Below are 14,329 nucleotides of genomic sequence, written 5' to 3' on the forward strand. Positions count from 1 at the left end.
CCCAGTAGACTGAATTACACTAGAAGTCAAGAAGAAGGAAACATCCTTGGGGTCTCAGATCACTATTTAAAAACAAAAACAAAACCCCAGCAGCCCCTTGATGGCCCAGCTCTCTGAATAACCGTCACTCTTTAGTGTTGATACCAGCCACCTTGCTCACCACTGTCTCAGAAGCCACTGATCACCCTCGCCCATGAACACAGCCTCTGTCAGGCACACTCATAAACCTCAAGGAAGGGTGTTTGGGAGAAAGCGTGGCCTCTGCAGAGCGCTTCTGGCTGGAGCCCACCTACTCCAGGTCTACTGGACCAAGAGCAGGCAAGGAAATTCTCAAGCAGGAATCTGGAACTGAAACACCACATAGGGTTTAGAAAGTAGACATGAAAAGCCACACTATGTAGTTCAAAAATAGAGGGGATGGTTTTTCTGGCAGTTCTCGGTTGTCACTTACCTTCGGTGGTGAAGTCATTCCAGACTCACATGAAAAGAAATCCCCATTTGGGGATGAAATCTCAATCTGTTTTATGATACTGGTTAGATGTCCACTGACGTGGTTTTACAGGAGTTTCAATCTCAGAAGCCCACCTTGGTGACTCTACATGGGAGAATCCCATCCTTGACTCAGAGGTTTTGAGAATCAGCAGAGCCACCATCTGTGATCCTCAGAACCAAGGGTTGCCCAGAGACTGGAGTCAGCCATCCACATTTACAAAATGCTTACCTGAAACGTACTTTTCAGTGGAACCTTGGGTAAGTTTCTCTCTTTTCATTGTGCTTCTTCCAAGGAAACAGGAAAGACTGAGTTAATGCCTTTTCTCTCTTAAGCACTTTTTCAAAATAATAAAGTACATCTTTAAATTTGGGGAGGCATTTCTGATAAAAAGGCTTCCTTAGAACCTTAGGACAAGTGTTATCCAGAGATGATCCTGCCCCTGGTGGCTGCAGAGCAACAGTGAAGCCTCAGTTGGATGGCTTCCAAATCGGAATTGCACTTTAATTGACTAATCCTCAGTTCTTGCAGCCCTGTGGGATAGCGGGTCTGGAAACCCATCGCATTCTTATCTGCCAAAGAATTACCCAGAAGCACATCAAGTGTCAACACTCTACCTGCACAGCAGGGGTGATGAACTTTTGTATCCTAAAACATATTCCTTATAGCATCTGCTGCACCATTTGGGAATGTCTTTATTTTTAACCTCAGGATTTAAATAAACACTATGTCATTGACAGTAGTGTCATCTTTCATTCTGTTGAGACATAAGGCAAGCGATGAAGTTGCCCACAGCAGAGGCAGGGTCGAGCTGCCCTTCTGGGACACGTCTTGTACCATGACTTTTCAAAAGGGCCTGAGCCAGCAGCTGCCCTGAACAGTTGCCACATGGCCTGATATCTGGACCCACAGTCTGCTCTGAGGCCTGTGTCCAGACCTGCCTGAGCCATCGCAATGCACCAACCCACTGCCCTCTGCCAGGTGAGCTTTTGCTTTCAGCAAAATTCCGCAGCCCTCCCCTGGTCCTCAAAGAGCACACTGAGCAAAGAGCGACCTGATTTACCAGCATAATGGGGTGGGGGAGGAGGTCACGGTGACCTAAAACCACAGTTAGTGAATCTGGATATAAATCTGGGCAAGACTGCCAGCACGAGGCAGTACAGAGGATCAGCAAAGAGCCTGGACACAGGCCCCGGGGTGCATGTCCCAGTCACTCCACCGGGCAGATTGAGCTCGAGCTGGGCAGTCCATCTGCACTCACCTCTCCTGAGTGCCTTGTGCCCCACAGAGCTCCTCCCAGTCCCCCTTCCCTCCACCTCCCTCCAACCCTCCCCCTGCCCCCCAGATTCTCCTGTGGCCTCATCTTTCATCAGTTACTCAGGAATAAGTTACTTTCCGTAATCGGATTGTTCCCGCTAGGGCCAGGACCTGTGTTTCTTGCATCTTCATCTCCCTCTGCCTCACCTCACAGCATCCAGCCAGCACTGTGCCAGGCACGAGAGAGCTCGCCAGCCTCTGAATCGGCGAGGACACTCGGTGCCTTGGTCAGCTCTAAGCCATCAACAATCCCACTGGCCAACTTGGCCAGAGACAAACTCCCAAAACCCCCATGTCAGAGAAGGACAAAGGGCAAGCCTGCAGGGGAGGTTTGGGGAGAATGGAGGTGAGCTGGTCACTAGATCCGACCCCTCACAACCCCCTATACCTTCAAGTCAAGCCTCTTACTGTCCAGTAACAGAAGAGTGGTTCATCCAAGTGCCCAAAACAGCACAGCAGAAGGATTTCTTTATTAATAGGACAGTCCCTCCCGAGACTCAGGTGGCCACGTGGACTGGGCCTAGAAGGAGAACCGACGGGGACACATGGATGTGCAGGCTGCTCTATCTGGGCTGGGATCCTTCGTGGCAGAATCCCTGTGCACCTCACCCCACCTGCTGAACCGCTGAGTAGTCCAAGGTGACCAAACCAATCCTCCGCTCCAGGGTTTCCCAGCCCCCACTCGATTCCAGGCATTCTGGCCCATCTCGGCGTCCGTACGCGCCGTGGCGCTCGGTTCCACACCTCTTCCGCTCGGTCGCCGCGTGGTGCTGGAGAACGTAGAGATTTCCCCAGGTGACTCAGAAGGACACTGTCTGCAGGGTCAGCCCTTTCGGTTTGAAGATGCGTGGGAAAAATCTGGCAAGTGGGGCCCGCCACGCACGCACATCTGAAAAGCAAATAGGTGGTGAAACCTGTCGCCCGAGATGAGAAAACGGACTTTTTCGGCGGGAGAGATTGAAGCCGAAGCCATCAAAACCCAGGGGAGAGCCGAGCTATTATGAAAGCCGCTCAAAGTGGGTTAGGGTTGAAAGAAAGGTCAGCCTTTTACTTTTTCCACACCTGCTGGTTTCTAAAGAAAGATGGTAAAGCCGAGCAGAAGTCAGAAGTGTGATTGCTGACCTCTGGCCTTTGATGTGTGTCTCCTGGTCCCTCCCCCATCCCCCGAGCCCTGGGGGAGGATGGAGGCTGGTGTAGCTTCCTCACACCTCCTGGCAGGTTCGTGCTGAGGTTATCGCAGACTTGGCAGCCCCATATGCAGCCTGGAATGAGCAGTCTTCTTAGCTCAAAAATGAACAAAGGGAGCCAGGCCTCGCCAAAGCTGAGAAGCGTGAGTGCCCTTCCCCAAGGAAGGCCTCATTTCCAGAGCAGGTTTGGCTTTGGGCCTGTGGCTCCACAGAATCCTCAAAGGGGAGGTGATTTCAGGGAGGCCTCCCAGCTTTCCACTCCCAAGGTGGCCTCTGACTGAGCCTCAAGGAGAGAAGGACACCATTCCTGGGAGGTCACACATCCGTCTGCCAGGTCAGTGGGTCAGGCGTTGTCTTCTCCCTGGCGTGAGAAAGGAAAGCGGGTGGGGGGTGGGGGAGGGTGAAAGGATAGGAGAGTGACGAAGGGGTCCGAAAAGAGGACCAGCAGCAGGGAGGGCCTTTCCGGAGGAGGCCTCGAGGGGTGCCACACCGCAGGCCAGCTTAGCAGAAGCCGCCTTTCTCGTGGGAGGAAAGGAGCAGTGGGGAAATGGCAGGTTTACGGAACAGACACCAAAGGCAGTGAATGCAGACACGGAGAAGGTAATCCAGTTTGTCCCTCTGACTTCAAGGCCCCACGTGCTTTCACCAAACAGCCCTTGCGTGTGGCAGCAGGTCAGCCCTCCAAGTGGCCTTTGCACGATACACAGGGTCCATATGTAGAACCAAAGGTCTTTGTAAGGACAGCCCTTCTCCACCAGCAAGGACCCCACAGGACTGTTGGGTGTTCTCAGCAAGAGGATCACACGTTCACACCCCCAAGATGACCCTGTGGAAGAGGGATAGGGACCCATGAGGCACAGATCAGGCACACAGGCTCCTTAGGATCAAGGGTTCAGGTGTTAAGCTATCAGGAAAAGCCCAAGACTCACCCAGGGCTCAATTTTGCTCCAGAGTCAAACTGTTCATTTATTAAGTGTCAGTAAATACAAAGCAAGTAGCATAGAGTTTCTTAGAAGAAAGTCCTCTTATTTGGGTTACCTGGTGGCACATTAAAATGCAGAGTCATGGGCACTCCCCACATCAACTCTGGTTCATCAGGTCTGGTTCATTCACAAGTCGGCCAGGTGATTCTGGTGGAGGTGATCCATGGACCACACCAGAAAGTCATTGATGATCACTACTGTGTCACCATTTTGGTTAGAACTTGAGGAGAGGGATAAAATCAGCTAATGGATATGTCTTCTAATTTAACTCTGCCAGTGACCCTCAAATCTTGGAACCAGGACCTATCCCTCAATCCACTGATCCAAGCACTAGGATGCAGTGGTGGAAATTTCATTCTTGGAGAGGAAGATATTTCTAAATGAATCACCTGATATGAAACTATTCTACAGGTAAAATCTTTTTACAATCATAATTTTCTTCTTTATGGCTTGTATTTGTATTCAAGGGACATGTTGTTAACTGGCGTCATTTGTAAATGGAAAGACATTCCCTCCCCCAAATCCAAAGTAGTCCCATATGTGTCCACAATTTAAGAATTAGAGGAAGAAATATGAGTTTGGTACCAAAGGGTTTGGGTTCCTAAGCTGGTCCATACACAGAATTCAGAAGGTCTATGAACTTGGAAAATGACATCTTTCCCCTATTATCTAATTAAAACGTAGGTCTTCCTTCAATTATGGATATAGACTACATGCCACACTAGTATGTATTAGCAAGACCTGTGACTCGGTCACTGGTGGAGATGACAGATATTTTCAAGTTACACGAAAGTTGTTGCAGACGCTCAAAATATCATTTATGCTGACTTCCACTATGAAATGAAGGTTGTCATTAGGCCTGCTGGTAGATTTTATTTAACGTGTTCATAAAGAGGCATGTGTGTTGCTAGTTCACAAATTTGTTTTAATAGTTAGAGAATTATACGTCAGTGTAATTGGTTTCCTTTATAATCCTATTTATTTTATTCATTTTAAAACATTCTGAAAAGGAGGCTATAGGCTTTGTCAGATTGTCAGAGGGGTGCGTGAGGGGAAAAAAAAGGTTAAGGACCTTTGGGTTCTGGCAGGTCTTCATGGAAAAGAATACAAAGATCATCTCGTTGCAGCACTGATTTGTTAATAATAACATATAATTAATAGCAGCATATCTAATTTAATAGGCTCTTGCCATAAGTCAGCCACGTTTTCCAGATGAGGAAACCAAAGACCCAGGGAACTTGATAAGTTAGAACCATTTGGAGAAGAGGTTACTACTAGGCTGAGACGGCTGCGGTTCTCCAAACCGTTACCATTTCACTAGAACATAGATTCTCCAGTGATTAAAAAACAACCTTCCATGTACCAGGCTATGCTATGGCAGCTCTTAACCTTCAGGCCCTTACTGTGTATCATCTTCCATACATGAGGCTTTATCAGTTGTTTATTGTCACAATAACACTGCATAATGAACAGTCTCAAAACCGGTGGCTTAAACCACTAAGCATTCATTTCGCTCACACATCTGTAGGTTGACTAGAAGGTCTTCTGGACTCACTCTTGCTGGGCTCACTGATGTGTCTGCCCTCCATCAGCTGTGTGTCATCTAGGCAGTTCCGCTCATCTCAGCTGTGCTCTCTCACATCTGAGGGCTGGCTGGCTGCTCACTGACCTTGGCTGGGCTCACTCCCATGTCTGTGGTCAGTTGGTTGGTCCCCTGGGGCTGGCTGGGCTAGCATGGCCTTGGCCAGATGACTGTGCTCTGCCCCTCACAGTCTCCCATTCCCCCAGCAGGATGGCCCAGGCTTGCTCAGACGCCTGCTGGGCAGGTTTCCAAGCGAGCAAGGAGTACACAAGCCTTGGGAGACCTAGTCTCAGAAGTGCACAGCCTCACTTCAACCACATTCTGTTGACCAAAGCAAGTCACAGGCCAGCCCAGGTTCAAGGTATAGGGAAAGGGACTCCTTGATGGGAGGAACTGCAGGGTCACATTGTAAAGGCTTTGGGGACAAGGGGTGGAGAATTCGGACTATTTTTGCTATCATTCTACCGCAGAGTCAGTTCGATCTTCCCTTCTTGCACTTCCCCCTCCACCCCGATTCTCACTCTCCTTCAGGAAAATACAGGCCTTCTCCAGATCCACTCATCCCTGTGCACAAAGATACACACAAGACTCTTCATGGACACATTGTCTGTGACAGCAAAACACAGGAAAGAGCATATTCAAGGTGGGTGGGTTGAAGAATGACTGCCTGTGGAAATGGGGCTTTGGAGATGGTGGCTTTTACTTTTCTCTTATAACTTTTTGTACCATACAATTGTTTTTACTGCATGCCAGTTTAACTTTTAAAATTTGAAAACTAATTTATCAGAAGAACAAATTCACCTCAGTTTGTGGTTATCTCAGTTTCCCAGTAAACAACCAAATGCCCGGTTCCTCCGAGCTCAGGTCATAACAGAGTTGTTCATCTCTTCCTACATTCACCAGAGGGCCACTGCTCCTGTGAGCATGACCACATGAAGCCAGAACGGGAGGGCCTGGGAGCAAGCCACAATCTGATCAGGCCTCTTGCTCCCCCGACCTCAGGGCTGGCCCATCTGGAGCCACCGTACCATCCTGACTCGACCCACATGAGAAGAGAGCTATTCCTAGGCTCCATGGTGGGAGTTTGACCACTGGAGCAAAAGTACTTGAACTCCATTTGGGGAAAAAGTATAGCAGTATCTAGGAGGTCGGATTCTAGTATCAAGAAGGCATGAATGGATTCCTGGTACCACTACCTGCTAGCTATGGCTTGTGGTGATGGGGGGTACTCTGTGCCCCACTTTCTCCATCTGTTAAATGGGAGACATAACAGTAGCTACTTCATAAGGATGCTGTGGAAACCACATAAGAACAAAAAGGGCCTTATGGAGTGTTTCCCGTAAAGAGCCACTCAGAAATGTGATAGCTGTTGTTATCAAGAAAGCTCTCTGCATACACCTTGTCCAACCCCTTTTCCTCTCCTCTCTGGGTATCAGTCAGCTAGGTAGTTGAGGGATTGAGCGGTTGGGATCATTGAAGACAAGTTAATTTACAGAATAGCAGCTTCTGGTGGTTGTGAAACACAACCCAAAGTTATTAGACATTCCTCCCGTAAGAGGTGGGTCTGGGGCCACTCCCCCACTTGAACCTGGGCTGGCCTGCTCTGACTGGGGAGAACAGCCAAAGTAATGCTATGTGACTGACTTTTGGTGCCAGGTCAGAAAAAGACATACAACTTCCCCCTGGTCCTCTTGGACCCTTGCTCAGGAGAAGCCAGCTGCTACGTGCGACCCCTGTGCTGAGGGACCATGGCTTGGCACCCTACTTGGCAGGCCGCGCAGCTTCTGGCCCAGTGGCCTGACCCTCCCAGTGCAGCTTTCGGGTGACCACACCCCCAGCCAGCATCTGACAGTGGCCAGAGGCCTCAAGCTAGACACGCCCAGCCAATCCCCTTCCAAATTCCTGACCCTCACAATGGGGAGCACTGTAAACGGTTACTGTTTTATACCGCAGAGCTTTGTGGCAGCAGTAACGGAGACATAGCTGAACAGAGCACAGGCACGTTCTAACAGCACTCCTTTCACGTAATTGTGAGTGAGACAAAAAGAGAACACTGTATCGAAAAAATTGTTTCATTGGATGACCCCTTATACTTCATCACAGCAGATCTGACATGAGTGTTGTCTATACATCCCCTTTCCACATCCTCACTTCCCATGTGCTTCTCACACAGCCCTAATCTGCCCTGACGAGGCGTCAGAAGGCACTCACATCGAGGCCACAGGCAGCCGCTGTGGAGCCAAGTCCAGACACGCTCCCGGCCCTCATCCTCCAACTTTAAGCATCTCAACACAGTTGATCCCTCCTTGATCCCCCCTTGCTTGCCTCCCACGGTGACACTCCTCTCCCGTTTCTCTTACCTGAGTGGGCGCTGCTTGGTCCCCCACGCAGGCTCCTCCTCTATCCAGCCTCTAATAGTGGGTTCCTAGAGCCACATCCTGCCCTACCCTCAGCCCTCGTCCTCTCCACTCTGTCTTGATCTTAGCAGTTCCCATGGGCATGACTGTCATCTTCATGTGGGTGACCTCCAGATTTGCATCTTTTCTCTAACTCCAATCTTGCGGGGAGAGCTAGGATGACCCTAGATGGAACTCTTGATTTCTACCCCCAAGCTTCTTCTCCACTAATCCTCCCCTCCCCAGTGGTGGCACCACCGACCGCCCGGAAGTTCAAGCTCAAAACCTCATCCTTGATTCCTTCCTTTCTCTCAACCCTCACCCGCGCCTGTTGCTTCTACTCCAGAATGAGTCTCAAAGTCATCCACCTCCTCCACCACCTCTGCCGCCATCACCCTGAGCCCAGCCACCATCGTCTCTTTCCTGAACAACTGCAGCAGCCTTCTGATTGGTCTCTCTGCTTCTTCGCTTTCCTTCCCACTCCCAGAACCCCTGCCAACCTTTCTTCACCCAGGGGCTTTAGAGATCTTTAAAACATGAGTCAGATCAAGTCACACTCCCACTTAAATATCTTATCCCTGGCAGTGGAATAGAATCTAAATTCATCATCTGGGTCTGAGGAAACCCCTACCTTTCTCCCCAGTCTGACCTCCCTCACGCTCATAACCTCCAATCAACAGTGAAAGAAGCCAGAGTCTTCTTTCAGCTCCTGAACTGTGATAATCACTTCCCTGCCTCAGTGGCACCAATGAGGATTAGAGCTGATGGTCCCACACTGTCTCAGTGAGTCAGATCTCTTCTGGCCCTTAGAGGCTTTCTGGTTCCAAAAGTTGAACGAAAGTACTGGGGCTCACTCTGCCTTTGTTAGTCTCCCAGGGTATTCTGAGTTCCCTATATTGTTAGTCCCACTGAGAAGGTGTCGCCCACAGTGTGAGACCTTTTAGAGTCTGCTCATTCATTCCTAACTGTCTCTGTATCTCCCTTGGTCCCTTTGGTAAGGAGCGGCCCAGCCAGATAGGAAGTTTCCATCCAGTATTCATTCATTCATTCATTCATTTGTTTATATCTGGAGCTTTGAAAGGATAAGAGCATGATTTTTGAGGGAACTTATGTGATGTCTTGGACTTGCTTTAAAATACTCTAGCAAAGATAAAGGAAGGAGCTAAGGGAGAAAGGTAGGAGTGGAGGAAGAAAGAGGGGAAGGGAGGAGCAAAGGAAGGAAGGGGGGCAAATGAAACGAAGAGTGAAGAGAAAAGGAAAGAAAGAAGAAAAGAGACTGGGTGGTATAGGCGGGGTAAGAATGGGGAGAATGTTGATCACTGTTGAAGCTGGGTGATGGGTACGTGGAGGTTCATTATGCTCTTCTCTCTACATTTATGTAAGCTTTTTAATTTCCATAATTAAAGAGTTTAAAGAGAAAAGGACATGAGTGGAGATAACCTGAACCAACGCAATGGCAGGGACACTTTCCTACGTACTTAGCCTGGCATAGGCATGGGTGCTACAGGGCCTTTGCACGTACCACTCCCTCCTCCCAGTACGCCCTCCCTCCCCTTCTTCTTGTAGGTGATTCCTGCTCATCCTTCAGCTCTCAGCTCAATGTCAGTTTCTCATGGAAACCTTCCCTGTCTCCCATCCCCCGAGTAGGTCAGAGCCTCCTGTAACGCACTTTCTAACATCTTAAAACCATCTCTTTGTGACAGTCTGATTAGGGTCTGTCACCTGTGGACGGTGAGCTTCATGAGCGCTGGGCCCGTGTCTGCTTTTGCTCAGCATCACCTAAGCCCAGTGCCTGACACGTAGAAAATGTTCTGTAAGTTTTTGTTGAATGAGGTTGTTAAAGTATTGTTGTCAATTGCTGTATTTTCCCAAGGTACAGGGTTTCACGAGGATGGGTGCTTCATGAGACCAAGTATTTGAAATTGGAGGGCCCACTGATTGATTTGACACACGGTTCTTGTCTGTCATGTGTGAAGCCTATTGTAGGTGCTAGGCAAATAGCAGTGAACAGAACAGAAGAACAATCCCTACCCCGTGGAGTTTACAATTGTTGTGTATCAGGTGGTGCTAAGAGCTGTGGAGAACACCAAAAGCGGAGGGTGGGGGCGGCGGGGGAGGACTGAGGCGTGGCAGGGAAGGCCTGGAGGAGAAGGTGGTGCTTGACCACAGACCTCAGGAGGTGGGGTAGGAAACTTGACTGGTGGGGATCCAGCCACAGTCACCTAGAGAACTGCAGGGTGAACTGTCTGATACCTCGTCCAGCCTCTTCTTTAATGCTGGGTCTTTGCCGTATGCTCCGGGGGGTTCACCCGGGACGGTCCCGTTATTGTGTTGGCTCTTAAAGACTAACACCAGAAATTGTTGGCTTCTCAGCATTCTGTTTATCAACTGCTACATAACGAATTATCTCAAACTCAGTGGCTTAAAACAATAATAACCATTTTATTATATCTCATGATGGTGTGAGTCAGGAGTTTGAGTAGGCCTTGGCAGCGTGATTCTTCTGTTCCATGTGGTATTGACACACTTGGTGGCATTCAGCTGGCGGATGGTCTAGTCTGTTTGTGAGAAAGGAGCTAGGAAAGACAGGTGGGGACAGAGTGGGCTGAGGAGGACAGGTGGGTGTCCGGAAGTCTGGCCAGGTTTGGGTGCAGTCTCCACGGACCTGCACGTCTGCAGACCTGCAGCGGAATCTGTGGCTCCTTCACACAGAATTTGAGGCTCCACAGCTGCATGTGTTTGGGGAGGAGCCCGGGAGAGGGAGCAGGGAGGAACCTTCCTGAGTCTGTGAGGATGATGACATTGTCCTGTGCTGGTCCTCCCGCATGGCCCACTTTCGGAGGAGGGCTCAGCACGGCCTCAGCTGTCACATGTCATCATTTAGAGTTTGTGTGCAGTGCTATATGAAGCAGTGCTGGCCAAGGCTGTGCCCATCCATCTTGGCATCCCCTGGTACTCAACCTGGTACTTGGCAAATTGTTGGTCGACCCTCCAAAGCAATGGCTGATATGTCTGACCATGTCAGGCAAGGCGGGACAGCATCGTGGGCAGAAGCCAAGGCTGGAGTGCCAGACACGCCCAGGGTCGTGTCCTAGCCTTGCTGATTACTAATGGCGTGATGCTTAGCGAGTTCCTGATCTCTGAAGCTCAGCCTCTTCATCTGTAAAGCGGGGTGAGTTACCATGTCTACCTGGTACAGAGCAAGCAAGCAGGAGATGACGGCTGGAAGGTCATGAGGGGAGACTGTCTGTCCTGTACCCGTGGGGCCTGGCAGGCCACGGGTGTGCACAAAGGTCTGCTGAGGGTTGAATTAAGATCAGGCAGCCTCCTGAGATGAGTTCTGTGACGGATGCTCACAGAATTCTCTGTAGCTCTGGACACCCCATGTTCTTTACCCGGAGGGTCTCAAATGCGCTCTTGTAATTGGCAACCCCTGGTGAAAAGACTGTTGCAGGCTGCCTTCTCTAGAAGCAGATGCTGAGCTGGAATTTGGGGGGTGAGATGTCTATTAGGGATCAACAACTAAGAAGGGAAGTTGGGGGAAACAGGTTTGGGCAGAGGGAGGAGTCAAACTGAGAAGCAAACCCAACAGGCGTTGCCAGCCTGGCAGGAAGCTCTGGAGCGGATGCTGCCCATCAGAGCACCCCCGACAGGCTGACACCCTCTACACCCCCCTTCCAGGCGTTGGACGCAGGGGAATGGACCTTGGGTCACGTGGCTCTGGCCAGGGTTGCGCCATGCAGCGGAGGCAGACCTGAAGGAACTGGCAGCTGGACATTATGTGCTGACCAGGTTCCCTACAAGTTATTTCACGAAAGGACATCGGTTGGTGCCTCTCCATTAACCACAGAGATTTTTTACTTATCTTGTGTACAAGAGCGGAGAGGAATTCACAAAGGGTCTCGTTTTGGAGAAACACATTTGCATGTCTTTCATAGGATTTTATAAAACAAACATTGAAAGGGACATTAGCTATTTGGGTTGTCTGTAGTAATCATGCAGAATTGACTAGAGGAACACTCCATGTCCCAAGAGGATGCTGGGCTTAGACTGCAGTTGTAACAGGAGGGCCATATGGAACGGGGCAGAAGGAACTGTGTTGCAGGCGCACCATGTCTTGGTCGTGATGATAATTCTAAAGCCACAATATTTGTTAATCACACATAGTAAACAATCAGTAAACATTTGTCAAATGAAGAGAGATTTGTTTGGAGCATCTAAAATGTGTGAGGTGTGGGTGCTGGAGGCCCTGATTATTTCCCTTTTCTCAAAGTCACTTAGAGCCCCTTGACCAGACCTCACTTTGAGACAAGCTGACCAGAGTGGAGGAGGAGCAGCTCCAGTGTAGAGAGGTCAAATCCACTGATGGACAGAGATCCAGGGGTGGGATGGGGTGATGCTCCTTGCCATGCTTGACCTGGAGCCCACGGGAAGCTCCAGTCAATGAGGCCAACTCAGAACTGGAAAACCAAGCACACCTGCTGAAAGATTACAACCATAAAACACAGGTGCCAGCTTTTCATTTATTAAAGCAGAAAGACAGTTGGAGGTGTCTGAAGGTCTCAGGCTTCGTGGCAGCTTTGCTGTGTGTCTAAGCCCATCATACAAACACTCCGCATAACCGCCACACTACGATGGTGACGGCCTTCTGTGAGGCTGACAGGTCGAAGTGGAAGGAGCTCGCTGGAGCTGGTTGCTTCCTCGCACAGGACTATTTGTAGCAGGCGCTATGGACAGACAGAGGAAATCATAACCACACGCCTCTCCCAGGGGTTGGCGGCGGTGGTCTGAGCCACTCAGCGGACCGTGGGAAGGCAGTGGTGTCCAGTACCACTCTAGCCGGCCCTCCTTGACCACCAACTCCTCTCAAGCTGCTGTAGGTAACAGGACAGCACTACTGCCCAACAGACGTAATGTCCCGTTGCTCAACCTTGCTAATTTTGGGGGGGAAGTTTTCCGGCAGCTGACTTCTAATATGTGAAGTACAAATTTGAGAAATGACCGATTTTAACAAATTTCTTCATTCAACATAGTGTGTCTGCTATACCCAAGGCACTGTGTATGGGGTGTGTTTGGCACATAGACCAGATGAGGAACGCACACACGAAGTTGCTGTCCAAGGGCTCGCTCACCCGAAGAGGCTGCTTGTCCTGGAAACTATCTGCAAACCAGTTTATAAGCCATACGGTGACACCAGCCTCGTGATTCTCAGCCGAGGTTGGGGGGGGGGGGGTCTCACCTGAGACTTGGCTTTCCCATATTGCTAGAACGTAAGCATCTTGGCAGAAAGGACTATCATATTCCCATTATAACCTCAGTGAATAGAAAGGGGCTGGCTCACGGTGTGCACACAGATGTTTGCTGAATGAACAAATGAGGATTCTGTAGGCCTGAAAGTCAGGCCAAGGACCACATCTCTAGTCATGCAAGCAGACTGCTTCAGAATGGCAATCCCCACTTGAATGTGCATGTTGTGATGTGCTGATTTAAGATTAGTCTTTAAAAATTGTTTTTCAGTAGAAAAGGCAATTTCTTTTTTATAATAAACACATCCAACTTCATTCAGTTTCTTGATTTTTCTGATTTATAGAGTTCCAGTAAAATGTAATTATAGTATAATCCTCTTTTATCATTATTTCCGAAAAGTACGCACACAGCGTATTTTATGGAAATGTTGAGTGGATCACAACTTCCTTGTGGCTTTCTCCTTGTTGATTCTTCTGACGTTTTTATGTTAGGATAAACCTGCTACTAAAACCTAGTTTAATTTGAATATAAAATGGTCCTATTCATGCAGTCATTTAAAAACGAAGACAATTTGCCAACAAAGGATACTTAAAATCTGTAAAATATAATATAGCTGCAGCATGTCTTTAATCCTGCATTGAAGCTGCGTTAGGACTGGGACAGTCTAATAGTGACAGTCGGGTCCTAAAAGAAGTCTTTGGAACTAGGCGTGGTCATTGTGCGTTAGGGTGCAATGCAGGGTTCGTAGTTCTTGTGGTGTTCCCACATCTCCTCTCTTAAAAATCAGGGGGGAAAGGGCTTCCCTGGTGGCGCAGTGGTTGAGAGTCCGCCTGCCGATGCAGGGGACACGGGTTCGTGCCGCGGCCCGGGAAGATCCCACATGCCGTGGAGCGGCACTGCTGAACCTGCGCGTCGAGAGCCTGTGCTCCGCAACAGGAGAGGCCACAACAGTGAGAGGCCCGCATACCACAAAAAAAAAAAAAAAATTGGGCCGAAGACCTAAATAGACATTTCTCCAAAGACAGACAGATGGCCAAGAAGCACATGAAAAGCTGCTCAACATCACTAATTATTAGAGAAATGCAAATCAAAACTACAATGAGGTATCACCTCACGCCGGTTAGAAG

Source organism: Phocoena phocoena, chromosome 10 (genome assembly GCF_963924675.1).
Source record: "Phocoena phocoena chromosome 10, mPhoPho1.1, whole genome shotgun sequence".
In the NCBI taxonomy this organism is placed as follows: domain Eukaryota; kingdom Metazoa; phylum Chordata; class Mammalia; order Artiodactyla; family Phocoenidae; genus Phocoena; species Phocoena phocoena.